Raw genomic sequence first — 18296 nt, 5'->3', positions numbered from 1 at the left:
AAAACCCACTTTCTGCAAGGTTAATTTATGTCCAAATCTCCTAAAACATTTTTCCTGAAAATTATACAAAATGTGCATCATTCAGTTTCTTACAGAAATAGAAAAGACTTAAGCACCATGAATGCTGAAGAAATAACTTTTAAAGGCTGTATAGGATCATCAGTCACCATTATAAATAGTGGCTTACATCAATTATGCATGTTTATGCCTTCTAAATTCTAGTTTTCTCATGTGGTTCTATTATAAGCTCAATTGCCAAATAACTTCTTTTAACTGAGTTAAATTCATGATTTTTATAAGGTAAAAATAGGCCCACATTTGGCCTCTGTAGCAAGTCTCATGTGAAAAAGCAAAAAAATTGGCTTTGTAGAGGTACTAGTAAGTGAGGATGTGGAAATTGTTTAAAATATCTTCATATTAAATAATCAAGAATGGAGGGCCAGCACAGAGATTAGATTGTATATGGCATGATATCCCTGGTTTTTCTAAACATATTGTACACCCGTGAGTGCATCAGCGTGAAGTGCTACCATGGAAATAAATGTAATGAGAGAAACAAGGGGCTCGCAGCCTTCTGCCCATCACCCGGGGTTGCTGCCTGGCGCCTTTGCTAGTCCGGGGAACAAGGGAACCTGGGCCCTGAGGAAGCCCAGGGGACCACTGTCATTTGGGAAAGAGATCACTTGGGAAGGAAAAGAATAAAGCTGGGCTGAACTGCCTGCTGATCTCGGAAGGTGGGTGCCTGAGCCAGATTTCTTTTTATCTTGTGCTCATGTGTTTGTTTTGTTTCATTTTTCATTCATTCAGACAAAATATGCAAAACTTTTTATCTTACTTTTCCCACAGGACCCTTAGGCCTATACTTTCTCAAGTGTTTCTTGTCCCCATCAGCGACGACACCATTCCAGCTCAGCTGAGATGACTCTGGGGTCATCCCTGACCATCGTCTTCTCCTCACTCCTCACATTGAGATGAGATCACCTTGGGTTATCCAAGTGGGCCCTGAAACAGTCACAGGGGGCCTTGGAAGAGGGAATAGAGAGAGTCTTAACTACAAAAGAGACTGAAATGCTCTGCTACTGGCTTTGAAGATGGAGGAAGGGGCCATGAGCTGAGGGATGCAAGGAACACAGCTCTGGAAGCTGGAATAGACAAGAAGAAGAATGCTCCTCCAGCCCCCAGTGGGAGCACAGCTTTGCTGACAACTTGGCTTCAGCCCAGGGAATCTGATTTCAGATGCTGGCCTCCAGAACTGAAAGGGAATCACTGTGGACTGAAGAAAACCACCAAGTGTGATTCATTACAGCAACAGTAGGAAGCTATTACACCTCCCAGCTTAGATGAAATTTCAAGTCCTGACCGCACTGGCTCTGAGGCCCTCCTCTGCCCGGCCTTTGCGTCTCATCTCTGACCTCCTCACCTACACTCTCTCCCTGGCTCAGCACCGTCCAGTGACACCAACATGCCCAATACACTACCTTATATTCAAGTTTGCCAAAGATACTCACATCCACTCAGTTCCCAGGAAAATACTAGAAGAAGCATGGGTGGTGATTCTTGGGTGTTTGTCTTGGGCCCCAGAATACTGGAAGCTACCGACTTGCTTTTCCAGGAGGAAATCACACCACAGGCTGATGCTGCTGGACCCCCGGAGCATGAGACCACCCTCCTTGGCCCCTGGCTATGCTGCATGGACGAGGAAGCAGGTGGGCCACTGAGCCCATGACGAAATCACAAATTACAAAAAAATTCAGAATACTTTCTGGAAATAAATTTTCCTCCCCAGGAAGCAAAACGTTTCAGTCTTGACTGGATTAGACTACTGGGCTCTCCAGGGATGGTGGTTCTCAGGGAAGCGAGAGCAACAGCCAGACAGATGGCCTTAAAGGCTCAGAAGGGACCGGTGTAGGGGGCAGTGCAGGCCCCTTCTTAGTCAGGCACCGCTCCACCCCTGCCTCCATCTGCACTCCCAGCCCCCGACAGCAGACAGAGGGGCAGGTGAGCTCATTGGCTGGCAGGGACCTGGCATGTGAGTCCCCTGCCCACGCACTGCCCCCAGGTGGCAGGCACTGACTCCCCTGCACAGATGCCAGCTGGGAGAGAGGAAGGTCTCTGTGTAAGCAGAGCCCCCCTCCTCCCAGGGCCAGGAAAACCCGACAGAGCTGGGAATCCAGGAAGGTGAGCTTGGCCTGAGATGTGGCCGCGCTTCAGCCTCCTGTCAGCCCTCCAGCCACGACCAGCAGCGCCCCCTGCTGCCTGTGTGGAACCGTACATACCGAGAGAGAACTGCGGAGAGAAAGCAGGCTGCGGACAGGAAGCTCGGAGGGAGAGGATGAAGGTGCGCGGGAGCCTGAGGCAGAGGCAGGGAGGTGACCTGGGCAGGTCGCACAGGGGCTCCCTGGTGGGCGTCCCTGCTCTGAGGAGCTGGCTCCTTTACACCCAGTCACTAGACAGTTCTGTGGGTTTAGCGGAGGTCCAGCTGAGGCCCTGCCCAGGACCAGAGAGAATGGAGCTGTGAGTTTGGGTTGAGGGGTGGTAGGCAGAATGGCCAAGATGGCCCACAGTTGCCATCCCAATCCAGTGAACAGGATCCGTGGATGATGGGACCAACAGGTTTATAACCCCCCCAAAATGATAATATAACTTTATATGGCAAAAAGAAGTTTGCAGATAGGACTGAGTGCCCTGCTCGGTTGACTGTAAGTCAAAAGGAAGATTCTCCAGGGTGGGCCTGACCTAATCAGGGAGCCCTTAGACAAGGCAAGAAGCTGCAGGCTCTCCTGTTGGCCAGGAAGAGGCGAACTGCCAGGCTGTGAGAGAGGGGCCTCTGTGTTGGGAATCTTAGGTAAGTTTCTAGAAGCTGAGAGCAGTCCCTGGCCAACAGCCAGCAAGAAAAAGGGGACCTCAATTCTACAACTGCAAGGAAATGAGTTCTGCTAACAGTGGAATGAGTTTGGAAGAGGTCAGACCACAGCTCTGGTTAACACTGATTTCAAGAGGGCCTCACCTGGTGAGAAATCCTGAGCACAGGACCCAGCCAGCCCATACCTAGACTCCTGACCCACGAAGCTACAAGGTAAAAATGTGTGTTGTTTTAACCTTCTATGTTAGTGGCAAGGACTTGTGCAGCAATAAAGAACTAATTCCGAGGCGCAAGGTGAAACCTCAGAGTGAGGTGTGACCGCTTCATAGGGGCCAGTCTCACAGGGCCAATAAGGTCAGCCCAAGGCCAGCGCCACCAGGCAGGCTGTGCACCCCTGAGAACCACCAACCCCATACAGACCTGAGCTCACGGACCACGGAGCTGGCCTCAGAACTCCCTGTACTGCATACCACAGGCCATGCAGATCTGAACACTGATTTCTGGCCTCCTTTTTAACAAATGCATTTATGAATATGTTTTAGTAAGCTCTTCCCTAGGCAATTTTGCAAAAGGATATAGCTATGAACTTGAGTGGGTTTACCTTTTGTTTTTAGAGTACAATATTCTTGGTATAAAACAATATTGCAAAAATGCAAAATTAAGTTGCGATGGTTTAAAAAAACCAGGCTTCCCGTGATTATTTGAACAAGTGGAGGAGTGGAAGCACAGGTAATACCATACACAGGTCATTGCAATATATCATCAGTACTCATTCAAAAGGTATTTATTGAGCGTCCAGATGTGCTGGACACTGTTGGCAGAGCTGGGGGTGAAGGGAACCCCCATGGCACCCAATCTCACAGAGCTTAGTGTGGCCCCTTCCTTGCAGGACTCCAGTCCCCCATTTCTGTCATCTAGTTTAATCCCCTGCTTCTCGCCTCCTGGTGCCAGAGGGATTCCTGCGCCAGGGTTGTGGGGATGGTGAGCACACAGCATTGGGACAGCTGACATCAGTAGCAGTTATTGGTCCAGAGGGAGGGGGCACTGCATGCCAGGCAGGGCCACATGGGGCCGCTCTCAGCACCATGGAGGCGGGCTTTGTAGTACCAAGACGGGGAGGTGCACGCCACCACCACCCCCCCACCGTTCCCGTGGGAGGATTCGATGGGCTTGTTTGAATAATTCCACCAGCCAGGAGGGCAGTGGAAGCCACTGCTCAGAGGTGAGCAGGACCTGAGCCTGCTCTGATTTGTAAGAAGGGGTGTGTGGCTGGGGGACCGTATCTGTGGGAGCAGGATGGGGAAGCAAATTTACAGTAGGCCATTCAAGGCCCTCCAATCTGCCCAATATCAGGGCAGCACATATTTTATGTCTTGCACTACATGGCAACATTTCCTACTATGGGCAGGAAGTGGATGAGACAAAATTTCAGCCCCTGTGGGTCTGACTCCAGAGAGGTAGCTCTAACCACCCACCACACAGCCTCTCCACGCTGCAGGTGTGGCACCCTGTGCACCCAGATGGCCCCCACAGAGCCTCGCCTGCCCGTGTTCATGCGTGGTGAGCTCTGCTCCCACCCTGAGCCTGGGTGGGCCCTCAGACTCTCACCAACAGCACCTGGTGGATGTGATATTGTGCCTGCCCTTGGCCTAGATGGGCTTCGGCTTCTGCCTTCTTGGCAGCCATCTGCTGCGTAAGGAGCCCAACTGCCTCCTGCAGAGGGAGGCCACAGGGACAGGCCCTGGGGATGAGGAAAAGGCCATAGAAAGGAGCACCAAGTAGCAGCCCTGTAAGCAAAGAGGCTTTCTATTTATTTATTTGATCTCTCAGTACCTCGCAGAGTGCTTGGAAGGAAACAGTCACACAATAAATATTTGTTGGGTAACTTGCTTACAACCCATCTTGATTCCTTTTTTCTTTAACTCCATAGATACAGATCCTCTCAAACACTGTTGAGCTGGCCGTGTCTGTGTAGATGGTGGCACCTAAGGGCTGGGAAGGTGACAAAGACATTTCCCAGGGGTATTTTCTCAATGGAAACAATATGTTCCAACATGGAAACTCAGGCCTGGCTTCCACCAGACGTTTCCAGAGGTTGCTTCTCATCTTGATGCCCCTTACTTGTGATCTGCCCCATCCATCTGGCCAACAGTGTAAGAATGGTTTCTGAAGCAAGAAATCACTGCTAAGGGAACATTTCAAAGACATGATTAGTCTAGACATCCAGCAGTTTTGTGAAAGGTTGTCCCTGTGGGATCTGTAGGGGCCCAGATGAAAGAACTGAAATTAGGGGCCATTCCTTAGTTACTACCCTTGGCCAGCACTGTGGAATCACTGCAGCCACATAATCCTGAAGGCACAATTCTTTCCTGAGGACTTCCTGTAGGGACTGAGAACAAAATAACCCCTGAATGTAAGGCATTTAACATCCAAGCACTTACACAACTCAACTGATGAAGATTGATGCTGAAATCATTTCTAAGCAATGTTCTATTTAAAAAATTACTGTCATTTAAAACAAAAAAATTTTTTTTTCAGAATCCACTGTCTTGTCTCATTAAGTAGTTCAAGACATTTGGGAATTTCCAGCAACTTGGAGGTAGACACTGCGTGTCCTGGGAGGTGACAGTGACTGTAGGAGATATCCCAAGCCAGGTCCTTTTCAAGGACCCATTCTGACCTCTCGTGCTCTAGAGTAACCATCAAGAGTTACAATTACTTTACTTCACTTTTTTTTCAAATGAATGGGGAGATGGAGAAATCTGCAAGGTGATACTCAGGACACACTGTCAAAGAAAGTGCAGGGAAACAAACACATCCCTAGTCCCTAGGGATCATGGTGTGAATAGAGGACATCCCTTTGCAACTCTGATGTCAGTTGGTCCTGCTCAGCTCTCTAAGACCTGGGTAAATTCAAGCCCCAGTTGCATAGCCTTGGGAAGCCCTAATCCTTGCCCATGCCTGCTGCTCCCCCTAGACACTCTCCCTGCCTGCTTCTGCCTGACCTTTGGTCCCACGCCTCCCAGTCATAACGTGTGCCTTGGTTGTCAACTTCCACAAGAAATCAAAAGGACAGAAAGAAGACCTTAGCTTTTGGTTCTTTTAAATGACTTTCTTGAGATATAAAGCACATGCATACAATTCACCCATTTAATGTTTACAGTTCGATGGTTTTTGGTATATTCACAGATACGTGCAACCATCACCACCGTCAACTTTAGAACACTTTCATCAACTCAAAAAGAAACCCCAAACCCTTTAGTTACCATGACGCCTATCTTTCCATCCTCCCCCCAGCCTCCCCAGCCCAGCCTAAGCAACTACTAATCTACTTTCTGTTTCCTTAGATTTCCCTGCTCTGGGCTTTCATATAAATGGAATCATGGAATATGTCATCTTTTGTGACCCGCTTCTTTCACTTAGCATAACATTTATGCAGTTGTAACGTGTATCAGTACTCCAGTCCTTTTCATGGCTGAATACTATTCCATTGCATAGATACATATTTTGTTTATCCATTCATCAGTTGGTGGGAATTTGGTTGTTTCCACTTTTTGGCTATTATGAATAATGCTGCTACAAACATTTGCATGAAAGTCTCCATGTGAACATAACGATTTCATTTCTCCTGGGTACATACCTAAGAGCAGAGTCACTGGGTCATGTGATAACTCTGTGTTTACCCATGTGACCAACTGCCAGAGTGCTTTCCAAAGCAGCTGAACCATTTTATATGCCCACCAGGAGGGTCTGGGGGTTCTCATTTCTCTACCTCTTTGCCAATGCTTATTGTTATCTGACTTTTCTCACTCAGCTCATCCTCGTGGGTGTGAAGTGGTGCCTCACTGCGGTGTGCATTAGCATGGCCCTGATGACAGGCGATGTTAAGCTTCTTTTCCTGAAATTGGCCACTTGTTTTTGTTTGAAAGAAGAGGCTTCATCTTGCCAAACATTCTACCATCTCACTCTCCCTCCCCTCCTCCTCACTCTCTACCTTCCTGAATCCCACCCATTCCAATATAGGTCCAGGTCCAAACTCCTCATCTTCCACTACATACATGGAGCAGCTTCCTCTTTCCTCTGAAGGCCCCATGGCAGTCAAAACAAGGGCCCAGGGGCTCAGGGTCTGCCACAGTGGGCTTACCTGACAAACACAAGACTTCTCACACTAGCTGCATAGATGAAAGTGCTCCAGCTTCTTACACCTGAGTGGTACGTGGTGGGAAGGGCTTTCTAGCTGATAGCTGTCAGCATTTATGTGTGTCTGAGTATATGTGTTTGCAGCCATGGTATGCTACAAATTCACAAGGTGAGGCACTCCTCCAAAAATTCAGAGAGAAGGAAAAGGTTTGGTGGCCTATGTTGAATTCTGGACCCCCACACAGCCTACTTTTTATAAGGATCTACTTCCCTTAAAGTAAAACAGATGGTTTTCAAAAGAAGGAGCTTTTGGGAGATGAGAAACACCCGTGGTGAGATTTGTATGGAAAACCCAGACATTCTAGAGCCCTACTTCTTAAGGGAAACTGCTACGGTGTGAGAAGTAGTACTGTGACCTCTGATCATGTGTCACTGCCAGCCTCAGCGGAGTTCCAGCCTCAGGCCAGTGCCTTGAACATCTCTCTGCATGTCACATGTGTCAGTAGAGAACAATCAACAGTAGGTCCTCAATGCACTCTTGTTGACAGATAAAGGGAAAGATCGGCCAAGTCATCAAGTGGGGTCAGGTGAGTGAGTGCAGGGGATGAGAGGGGGTGGGGAATGGAATTTCTTAATCATAACACAAGGGGAGCCCCACCAGGTAGGCACCAGAGAGTACTAGGAGTGGCCAACAAAAACTCTTAAGGCATGTCCACACCATATAAAAGGACATGTCCTGGGATGAAGAAGTCAATCTGGGTTTTGGTCTTTATTCCTGATTGGTGCAAACAGATGAGAAACTGACAAGTTGGGTGACTTTGTCAAATGGGCAAATCACCCTCAGGCCAGTTTCTTCACCTGTTGAATTCATTCACTACCCATTCCATCATCTATCTCTGAACAGTTATTGAGTACCTGCGTGGTGCCCAGCACAGGACTAAATGCCAGAGATAGAGATGATCCAGCCAGGATTGAACTCAAGAGGAAGGATTGACCTTTCTACCTGAGGCCCAAGAAAGGCTCCATCCGCAAAATGATGCAAATGCCGATTCTTGATGAGAAGGACTCTGCTACATGCATCACAAAAGGGGAGGTATTTTAGGTTGCGAATCCAACAGCAAACACATGTAGAAATGCAGTTGTCATCTCCTCTGTGCCTACTTCCCAGGGCACCAACATTCCTACTCTTACTGGGCTATGGGACTTACAGGTCCACACCCACTGGTTGGTGACAATACCAAGTTCCAAGCCCACCTTGGGATCTCGTGATCCCCCAGGACTTACAGAGGTTGGGCCCTATTATGGAGCTCACTGTTTCTGGAGTCCAGAATATAACACATTTGCCCTGACCAGAGATCAACAGATGTCATCTCCAGCTTACAGAAGCCACGGGCACTCCAGCTGCAGAGTAGGTCATGCTGGGGATGAGGTCATAGCTCAGGGGTGAGTTCTCGTGGCTGGGCTTGCTCATGGGGCACTGGCCTGGCCCACCTACTTGGAGCTTTCTTCTGCCTACCAATCCATGCCCCCAGGTCCGGCTGGTTCTTTCATTTTTCCATATACACAACAGCCATGCCTTTTGGACCCAAGACTGTAAACCTTCTCATCCACCCCCATCCTGCCTGCAGGGTCCTGAAACCCTACTCATCAGCCCTGAAATCAACAGGCTGATCTCATCCTCCTTCCAGACAGTTGAGTATCTACCTCTAGGCCAGTACCTGGGGATGGGAGTGTCCTCCCAGGCCAACAGTCCATGTCCCCACTTGCTGCTAGAAACCAGTTCCCCGCTCCCAGTGGAGAATGAGCAGTCTTCCTCCAGTTCTGCCTGAGTGTCGCCCCGCCTCTGCCTGGAGCAGGCTGCCTCTGTGTTTAAGCATGTGGGGCCCTTTCTCCATCAGTGTTTCTCTGGGCAGTAACTTACCATAGTGAATAACCCTCATTTTGTTGGTTTCTGCTTTCTGCTGTGATCTGTATGTAAGTGGCGTCCCTGGTCTCCCTTCCTTGAGATGTGGGCTGGCCGGGCAGCTCTTTGATGCTTGTTGGCCATTCCAGTCCCCACAGTAGTGCAGGCTCTTTGCTGGCATCACGCGTGCTTCCCCCGCCTCTGCTGCAGCGGAAGACAGCGGCGGCGGGTCAGGACAAGCCCTGCAGCCTTGGGCCGAGGGCGGCTAATAGTAGAATATAGCTCCCCGAAGTCTCACCTTCCTCATCCACCCCAAGCAGAAGCTGGCAGGCAGTTGAAGCACCTAATTTTAAGGAAAACTGTCTCCTATCTTTCTGGTAAGCAGGAAGTTACAACCTGGAGCCAGGCGCCTAAGCTAACCTCCTACAGAGACAGGGCACCAGCCACCTTGATGTTCACCCTTCGGAGAGAGGGCTCCCCGGCCCCCAAGAAAGGCACTCCTGGGAAGCAGAACAAGTAAGGGACTTTGTGTTTTGAGAGATGTACACATATCTCAAAGCAACAGAGAAAGGATTCTAAGTCAAATACTCAAAGGAAAGGGAAGGAAGGAGTTCTCTTTCCCTTTAGGCACCAAGGAAAATCCTATTTCTTCTTGTATTTGCACTTGCACTGCTGGGAAATGCAGGAACAGTTAAGGATGCACTGAGGGAGAGCTACTTGGGAGAACAGCTCCCCAAGCCTGGGGCTGGAAGGGCCTCTATGGTCCAGGCCCCAGGCCCATTCTTCCTGCTGGCTGGCTGCTCCACTTCCCAGGCCACGGGCCAGTCCCAGAGTGACTGTCTTCTGAGCCTTACAAACACCCTCCCGGATCCAGGTTCCCACGGTTTCCTTTCTCATCCCCACCCCCCCGTCTCTCAGGCTGAAACCTACTGTATTTCTGCGATGGAGTCGCCTTGGAAACACAAAGCCTTTCTTATTTGTGAGCCACCAGAATCCACAAATAGTTCAAGAATGTGTCACCAGGTCCTGGGGAACTGAACTAAAAAATCCAGATAGCTGGTACCCTCTCCAGACGGATTAAAGCAGGCCACTGGGAAGTTGGTACAGCCCCCCAGGATTCCAAAGCAGAGCCAAGACTGAAAACCACTAGCAGGAGGCAAAATGTGGGGGGAGCTTTTGAGTATTAATAGGGAGTCCAGACAGGAGCCTTTGAGCAAAGGGAAGCCTTTGAAACTTTGCAGGGGCAAGGGGTAGTTCAGTCTAGGATTTTGAAAAACTCTCCGGCAGCCGTGTGAATGTTGGGCAGGAGAGGAACAAGGCCAGGAGACCAGGGAGGACGTTGCTGAGTAATCCAGGAAGGAGCTGTCTGGCCTGGGCTAGAGTGGGTGCCACAGGACTGGGGAGAAGGCACAGAGTCTGAGAAGGATCAAAGAGGTGCTTCAACCCCACCCACCATTGCTCAAGGTTGTTCTTCCCCATTTCTCTCTACTCTTAGGTTTCCACAGTCTTTTAGCAGATTTCCAGAAGAAAAGGAGTTAGTGTTCATACCAAGGAATGATGCAAATGTCCCCTTGTGAAAGGACAGAAGCCTCTGCTTACACCACTCACCAAAGATGAATGATGAATTCAGGGGTAAGGTCATTCTAACAGGACTGTAGTGGGCAACCCAGATTCCAGATAACTTTGATCCATTCTCTATTTGACAAATTTTTGTAATATAGTTATATTGCTTAAGTAAGAGAAAACCAAATTCATGAAAATAAAAAGTGTCCTTAAACAATTTCTACTCATGGTTAACAATCTTATGGCTGATTGGAAATTCCTGGGTTGGAATACTGGGGATTAAACTCAGGATTGCTTCCCTCAGTTTTCTTCCCTGTTCCTAAGAGTCCATGAGGGAGAAGGACCCATTTCCCAATCTACTCGATGGTAGAATTCCCTAAAATGAAATATTAGAGCCTTTAGGATCTAACCAATCACAAATCCAACATGGTGCTGGAAATCACCTCTTCTCAGTGGGAGACGGTGTTGCTGTTCAGTCCTTAACTATGATGCAATGTGCCTCCTACAAGGACTGGAAGTTATTCTCTTCCTAACTCACCCTGTTAGTTCCATTTCCACCACTGCCATAGGAGAATGTTTCTCATGTTTGAGAATTCAGCAAGAATGTTGACTGCTTCTCTATTTCTATCTGGAAAACCTTGACCTACATTTGCATCCTCATTTTATCAGACATTTCAGCAACATTTTCCGGAGTTAACCATACACCACCCCACTTTAGGAGACACTAGATTATTTTTCCTGACCTCCAGGGTGATACTCTCTACTGGCTTTCTTCCCGCCTCTCTACCTGTCCTCTCTCAGTCTCCTTTCCTGCTGTATTCTCCTGAGAGAGTGAATATACAAATGGGCAATGGCCAGATCATATGTAAAAACAGAATCCTGACTCGCAACCCGCAGCAACCTGCCCAAGAAACCAACCCCTTATCTGTAGTAACCAGCCCAGGAAGCCGGCCTGCCAGGAGTCAGATGTGTAGAAGACAGGCTGATATCTCTAGCAGCAATACAGAAAGCCAGTCAGTAACTTCTGTAGCAATTGGCCACAAATAAGCAGAACTTGATTAATAACTGACAGAGTTCCCAATTTTTGTCTGTGCTCCCCACTTAGGACTAACTGTGGAAGAAAAATATGTAACCTAAAATCAGTCCCATTGGGGAGCCCCACTTCCAGTTAGCCCACCTCCAATCTCCTCAAGCCCAAGTCCTCCAGTCAGAGCCCCCCTAAAGTCCTCTTTTTTCCACCATGAAGCTTTCCTCTTGCCTGTCTTGAGTCTCTGCCAAACCCAAGCAATTGTGGCCTGCTCCCTTGCCACAGAAAGCTCTGAGAAACAGCCTTTGCTTTTCTCATTTGGCCCTGCACACTCCTCTACGAAATTCTAACCACTGCAGTGGCTCAAGACGTGATCCTCAGACCTCTCTTCTCCAAAGAGGTCTTATCAAATCCCATCACCTTAAGTACCATCGATAGAGTGGGGACACCCCAGGGTAGGTCTCTAGCCTGACTTCTCTGTGAATTCAGATTCAACATACAACTGCACACGTTTAGACTTAGGCTTTGAAAAGCATCCCAGACTTCACACATTCCAAGGACAAACTTCTTAAGTTTTGCCCCCATCTTCCCCTTCTCAGTTAGTGGCACCAGTGCCCACACAGCTGCTCACATCCTTGATTCCTCTTCTCGCCTCTTGAGCTCTGCTTCATTATTCAAGGCCATTCAGCAATGTCTGACAGTTCTGCCTCAAAATGCCCCTCAGATCGGTTTGTTTCTCTCTCTCACCTCTGTAAACAGCCTAGTTCAAGCCTCATCATATTTCACATGGACCGTGTAGGTCCTTGGTTCAGGCTTCGGAGTGAATGAATGAGCGGTTGGTTTGGTTTCTGCTCATTGACCTCTAAAATCAGACTGTTCACAGTGGTTCTAAAGAGCTTTGTCCGCAGATGTAATTTACCTTCCAGAAAACTTTGAGATTACATTTCATGAAAGATAAGATGTTAACAAGGAGCTGGTGAAATGCAAAGGCCATTACTCTTTGAGTCAGAACTACTCTTGATAAAGAGGCCAATGGTTCCATATTGTAAAGGCTCTATGAATCCATTCTTTCTTAGCAAAATGGAGGCCAAGTACTGATCACACGATACTTGTTAATTCTCCTAGGCTGTCACATGTTCTTATAGATCTCTGTGTGTGGATATCCACACACAGATATGGTCATGATTACTTATGTAGCTGATCCTAACTGTATCACAACTTTCTATTTTGCAATAAGCGCTTTGGATTTTTCTGCCCCCCTTTCCTTGGTTCTGTGTTCCTATCTCCCTCTGCAGAGGTAACTGCCATCGTGAATTTGGTATTTATAATCTCATGTGTGTTTTTATACTTAAGCTAGATTTTTTAAGTCTGTAAGCAAGATATAGTTTGCTTTAGCAATGGTAATATTAAAAATTGGTAAATTTTAGGTATTATTTGGCAAAGTACCTTTTAAAATTCAACACTTCTTCCTATATTTATCCAGGTGGCTACACATTCTGATGCATTCTTCATGCATTCTTGTTTTCTTTCCATCATTGAGGTTTATTGGATTGTACAGAAAAGTGCACAGATAATAAGCATCAGCTCAATTAATTTTCATGAAGAGAATATATCCATGTTACCACCAACTGGATCAAGAAATAGAACATTAATAGTACTCAGAAGCCTCACACATGGCATCAACTGGTCACCATCCACTCCACTTTCCCAATGGGGAAATAGGAAACACCTTCCTAACTCCCATGCCATAATTACCAGTTTAAAAAATCTATATGGAAAGAATCATAGAGTTTGCAGACTTGAGTCTGGCTTCTTTTGCTCAGCTTTATATTCAGGAGATTCATCTGTTTGTTTTTGCAAAGAAATATTTGGTTCATTTAAAATTTCTTTTCTTTATAAGAGACTTTACTTTTTAGAACAGCTTTATATTTTCAGGAAAACTGAGAAGAGAGTACAGAGAGTTCCATATACCTCACACCAGTTTCCCCATTATTACATTGGTATGATAAATTTGCTTCAATTAATGAGCCAATACTGAAACGTTACTAACAAAAGGTCATAATTTATTTGGATTTTCGTAGTCTTTACCTAATGGCCTTTTGTTCTGTCCCAGGATCCCAGGTAACACTTAGTTGTCATGCCTCCTTAGACTCCTCAAGGCTGTAAAAGTTTCTCAAATTTTCCCTCTTTTGACATCCCTGAGAGTTTTGAGGAGGACTAGCCAGGCATTTTGTAAAATGCCCTAATACTAGGATTTGTCTGCAGATTGCTTCCTGAAAGATTGAGGTCATGGGTTGTTGGGAGGAACAGCACAGAAGAGAAGTGGTATTTTCATCACGTCACATTAAGCGTATCTACTGTCAACGTGATTCCTGAGTGTTGATGGTGGACTTAGTCACCTGGCTGTGGTAGTGTTTGTAGGACTTTCTAGTGTAAAGTCACTCTTTTTCTCCCCCTTTCAGTCTTGTACAGTCTAGAAGAAAGTCATGCACAGCCCTCACAGAATGGGGAGTTTGCCCTCTCCCCTTGAAGGTAGATATTTACTTTATACTCCAGGTTATAATCCAATATTACTATATTTTGTTGGTCAGAAGTTCCAGCTTCGGCATTAGGAATGCTTTCATTTAACTCCTGTGGTCCTTTGACGTACCCCCATCAATGTTTTATTTTGTTTGAGCACTGCCTTACTTTCTTAGGACTACCGGATTCTCTAGGCTCATCTAGTGTATTTCCCACCCCAGTCCTAGAAGCTGCCATTTTCCCAAGGAACCCTGGTTCGTTTTACTGGAGAATGGTATTAGAAATGAAGATACGGGTGCCGAGGTATGCTTGCTGTTTCTGGGACATCATTTCTTGTGGTGCTCTCAGGAGACAGAGCAAAAAATACTCATGTTCATAATAAATCATGTATACGTATATTAGATATACTTGTATTTGTAGCCATCTGTATTCATATTAAGCTGAACATGAGTTCATACTAGTATCTTGAACTTGAATCCACTACTACAGGGATCATCCTAGCTTCCTCCCCTTGCTTACCTATAAACTCCCACTCCAGTGGTGAGAAATCTGGGTCCCACCATCTGCCATCCATTTCTGAAATTGTTCCATTCCTATATCCACAAATAGCAGCATCAGAACTGTTGACCAGAAACCCTAAGGGAAACAACTTTATCAAGTAGAGCACAGAGCTCACATGCAGTTCTTTTGCCTTTAGTCATTTACCAAGGTACTTAGCTCAACATGTCCCCCCACCACCTACTCATCCCCTTCAGTGAGGTTGCTTCAGACATTTGTAATACGGTTAAATTCTCTTGTCACAGCCTGCATTCCTTCCTGGGATCCTCCAACCTTTTAAAGTTCACTCTTTGTTCTTTAGATTTTGACAAATGCATAATATCTTGTATACACCATTATCATAATTTCACCTCCCTAAAAATATCCTGTGGTGTTGTTCATCCTTCCCCTCTTCCCTTGACCCCTGGCAACTACTGATCACTTTACTGTGTCTATAGTTTCCCATTTTCCAGAATGTCATATAACAGGAATCATACTGTATGTGCCCTTTTCATGCTGGATTCACTTAGCAATAAACATTTAAGTTTCTTCCATGTTTTTTCGTGACTTGCTGCTCACTCTTTTTATTGCTGAGGAGTGTGGCTGTACCACAGTTTGTCTAATCAGCTCCTAAAAGAAGTATGTTAAAATTCCACTGTATTTATAAATTTGCCTTTCTTTTTGTTCCACAGTTTTTGTGATACATATTGATGAAATATTAAGTACATACAAAGCTAGAACTCTTATTGCATTTCTATTAGTCCTTTTCCCTTATGTCTTATGCTCCTTTATTGCATTTTCTATTATTTTTTTGTGCTTCATCTAGATGCTTTTAATTAATTTATCTTCTAATTTATGAATCCTTTCTTCTCCTGTGCCTAATCTGCTAATAAATCCATCCACTGAATTGATATTTTTAATAGATTCTAGCTTTGCTGAAATTTTATTTATTCATAACTTTGGAAATTTAATTTATTCCTGGAAAAAATATGTATTTCATCAAAAAATGAATGTTTTCCTGTCTTCTTTCTTATTAATTTATGTTCTTGTTTAAAATTTATTTTACTTTCTTTAGTTTATCTCATAGGTCTTTTGTTTTAGAGTTAAATTTATTTCATTTGCATTTAGCATTTTCAATGTGATTTAAAGTCTTAATTTTATGCAATGTTTTCTTCACTATCCAATGAGTTAAGTAGACATGACTTGATTTTTAGTTTTCAAATAAATGAATGTTTTTGATATTTATTGCAGCTTTATAACTTTTTAAAAATCAAAAGTAGGAATTTTTTTTTCTCAAATCCATAATATATGTTCCAGTCAATGAGTGAAAGGTAAATCAAGCCCCATATAGAGTCTTGGAAAAAATAATTTAACTTTCTATACCAAAAAAAAAATGGAGTTTTTCTTTTTAAAAAGATCCCAGGTATTTGTGAACAGATTTTTAAAAATCACATATTGAACAAACTGGATAACCAGAAGAAATTGATGACTTTCTAGAAAAATGCAACCTTCCAAGGCTGACCCAGGAAGAAACAGAAAATCTGAATAGACCAATTACCAACAAGGAAATTGAATTGGTAATCAAAAAGCTACTTAAGAACAAAATCCCTGGAACAGATGGTTTCACTGCTGAATTTTATCAAACATTTAGTGAAGACCTAATACCCATCCTCCTTAAAGTTTTCCAAAAAGTAGAAGAGGAGGGAATACTCCCAAACTCATTCTATGAGGCCAGCATCACTCTAATACCAAAACCAGGCAAAGAGACCACAAAAAAGGAAAATTACAGACCAATATCCCTAATGAACATAGATGCAAAAATACTCAACAAAATATTAGCAAACCAAATACAAAAATACATCAAAAAGACCATCCATCATGATCAAGTAGGATTTATTCCAGGGATGCAAAGATGGTACAACATTCGAAAATCATCATTCCCCACATCAACAAAAAGAAGGACAAAAACCACATGATCATCTCCATAGATGCTGAAAAAGCATTCAACAAAATTCAACATCCATTCATGATAAAATCTCTCAACAACATGGGTATAGAGGGCAAATACCTCAACATAATAAAGGCCATATATGACAAACCCACAGCCAGCGTTATACTTAACAGCGAGAAACTGAAAGCTTTTCCTTTAAGATCAGGAACAAGACAAGGATGCCCACTCCCCCCACTGTTATTTAACATAGTACTGGAGGTCCTAGCCATGGCAATCAGAAAACACAAAGAAATAAAAGGCATCCAGATTGGCAAGGAAGAAGTCAAACTGTCCCTGTTTGCAGATGACATGATATTGTACATAAAAAGCCCTAAAGAATCCACTCTAAAACTACTAGATCTAATATCTGAATTCAGCAAAGTTGTGGGATACAAAATTAATACACAGAAATCTGTTGCATTCCTATACACTAATGATGAACTAGCAGAAAGAGAAATCAGGAAAACAATTCCATTCATAGTTGCATCAAAAAGAATAAAATACCTAGGAATAAACCTAACCAAGGATGTGTAAGACCTATACTCTGAAAACTACAAGACTCTCATGAGAGAAATTAACGAAGATACCAATAAATGGAAACACATCCCGTGCTCATGGATAGGAAGAATTAATATTGTCAAAATGGCCATCCTGCCTAAAGCATTCTAGAGATTCAATGCAATCCCTATCAAAATACCAACTATTCTTCAACAAAATAGAGCAACTGGTTCTAAAATTCATATGGAACCACAAAAGACCCTGAATGGCCAAAGTAATCTTAAGAAGGAAGAATAAAGTGGGGGGGATTATGCTCCCCGATCTCAAGCTCTACTACAAAGCCACAGTAATCAAGACAATTTGGTACTGGAACAAGAACAGACCCATAGACCAATGGAACAAACTAGATAGCCCAGATATAAACCCTCACATATATGGTCAATTAATACATGATAAAGGAGCCATGGATATACAATGGGGAAATGACAGCCCCTTCAACAACTGGTGTTGGCAAAACTGGACAGCTACATGCAAGAGAATGAAACTGGATTATTGTCTAACCCCATACACAAAAGTGAACTTGAAATGGGTCAAAGACCTGAATGTAAGTCATGAAACCATAGACAAAAATCTCTTAAATATAAACATGAGCATCTTTTTCCTGAATGCATCTCCTCAGGCAGGGGAAACAAAATAAAAAATGAACAAATGTGACTACATCATGCTAAAAAGCTCTGTACAGCAAAGGACACCAGCAGCAGAACAAAAAGGCATCCTACAGTATGGGAGAATATATTTGTAAATGACATATCCGACAGGGGTTAACATCCAAAATATATAAAGAATTCACAAACCTCAACACCCAAAAAGCAAATAACCCTATTAAAAAATGGGCAGAGGATATGAACAAACACTTCTCCAAAGAAGAAATTTAGATGGCCAACAGGCACATGAAAAGATGCTCCACATTGCTAATGATCAGAGAAATGCAAATTAAAACCACAATGAGATATCACCTCACACCAGTTAGGATGGCCAACATAGAAAAGACTAGGAACAACAAATGCTGGTGAGAATGTGGAGAAAGGGGAACCCTCCTACACTACTGGTGGGAATGTAAATCAGATCAACCATTGTGCAAAGCAGTATGGAGGTTCCTCAAAAAACTAAAAATAGAAATACCATTTGACCCAGGAATTCCACTCCTAGGAATTTACCCTAAGAATGCAGAAGCCCAGTTTCAAAAAGACATATG

This window comes from Manis pentadactyla, chromosome 1 (genome assembly GCF_030020395.1).
Source record: "Manis pentadactyla isolate mManPen7 chromosome 1, mManPen7.hap1, whole genome shotgun sequence".
In the NCBI taxonomy this organism is placed as follows: domain Eukaryota; kingdom Metazoa; phylum Chordata; class Mammalia; order Pholidota; family Manidae; genus Manis; species Manis pentadactyla.
The sequence above is the reverse complement of the archived record's forward strand: the minus strand, read 5'-3'. Positions refer to the sequence as shown.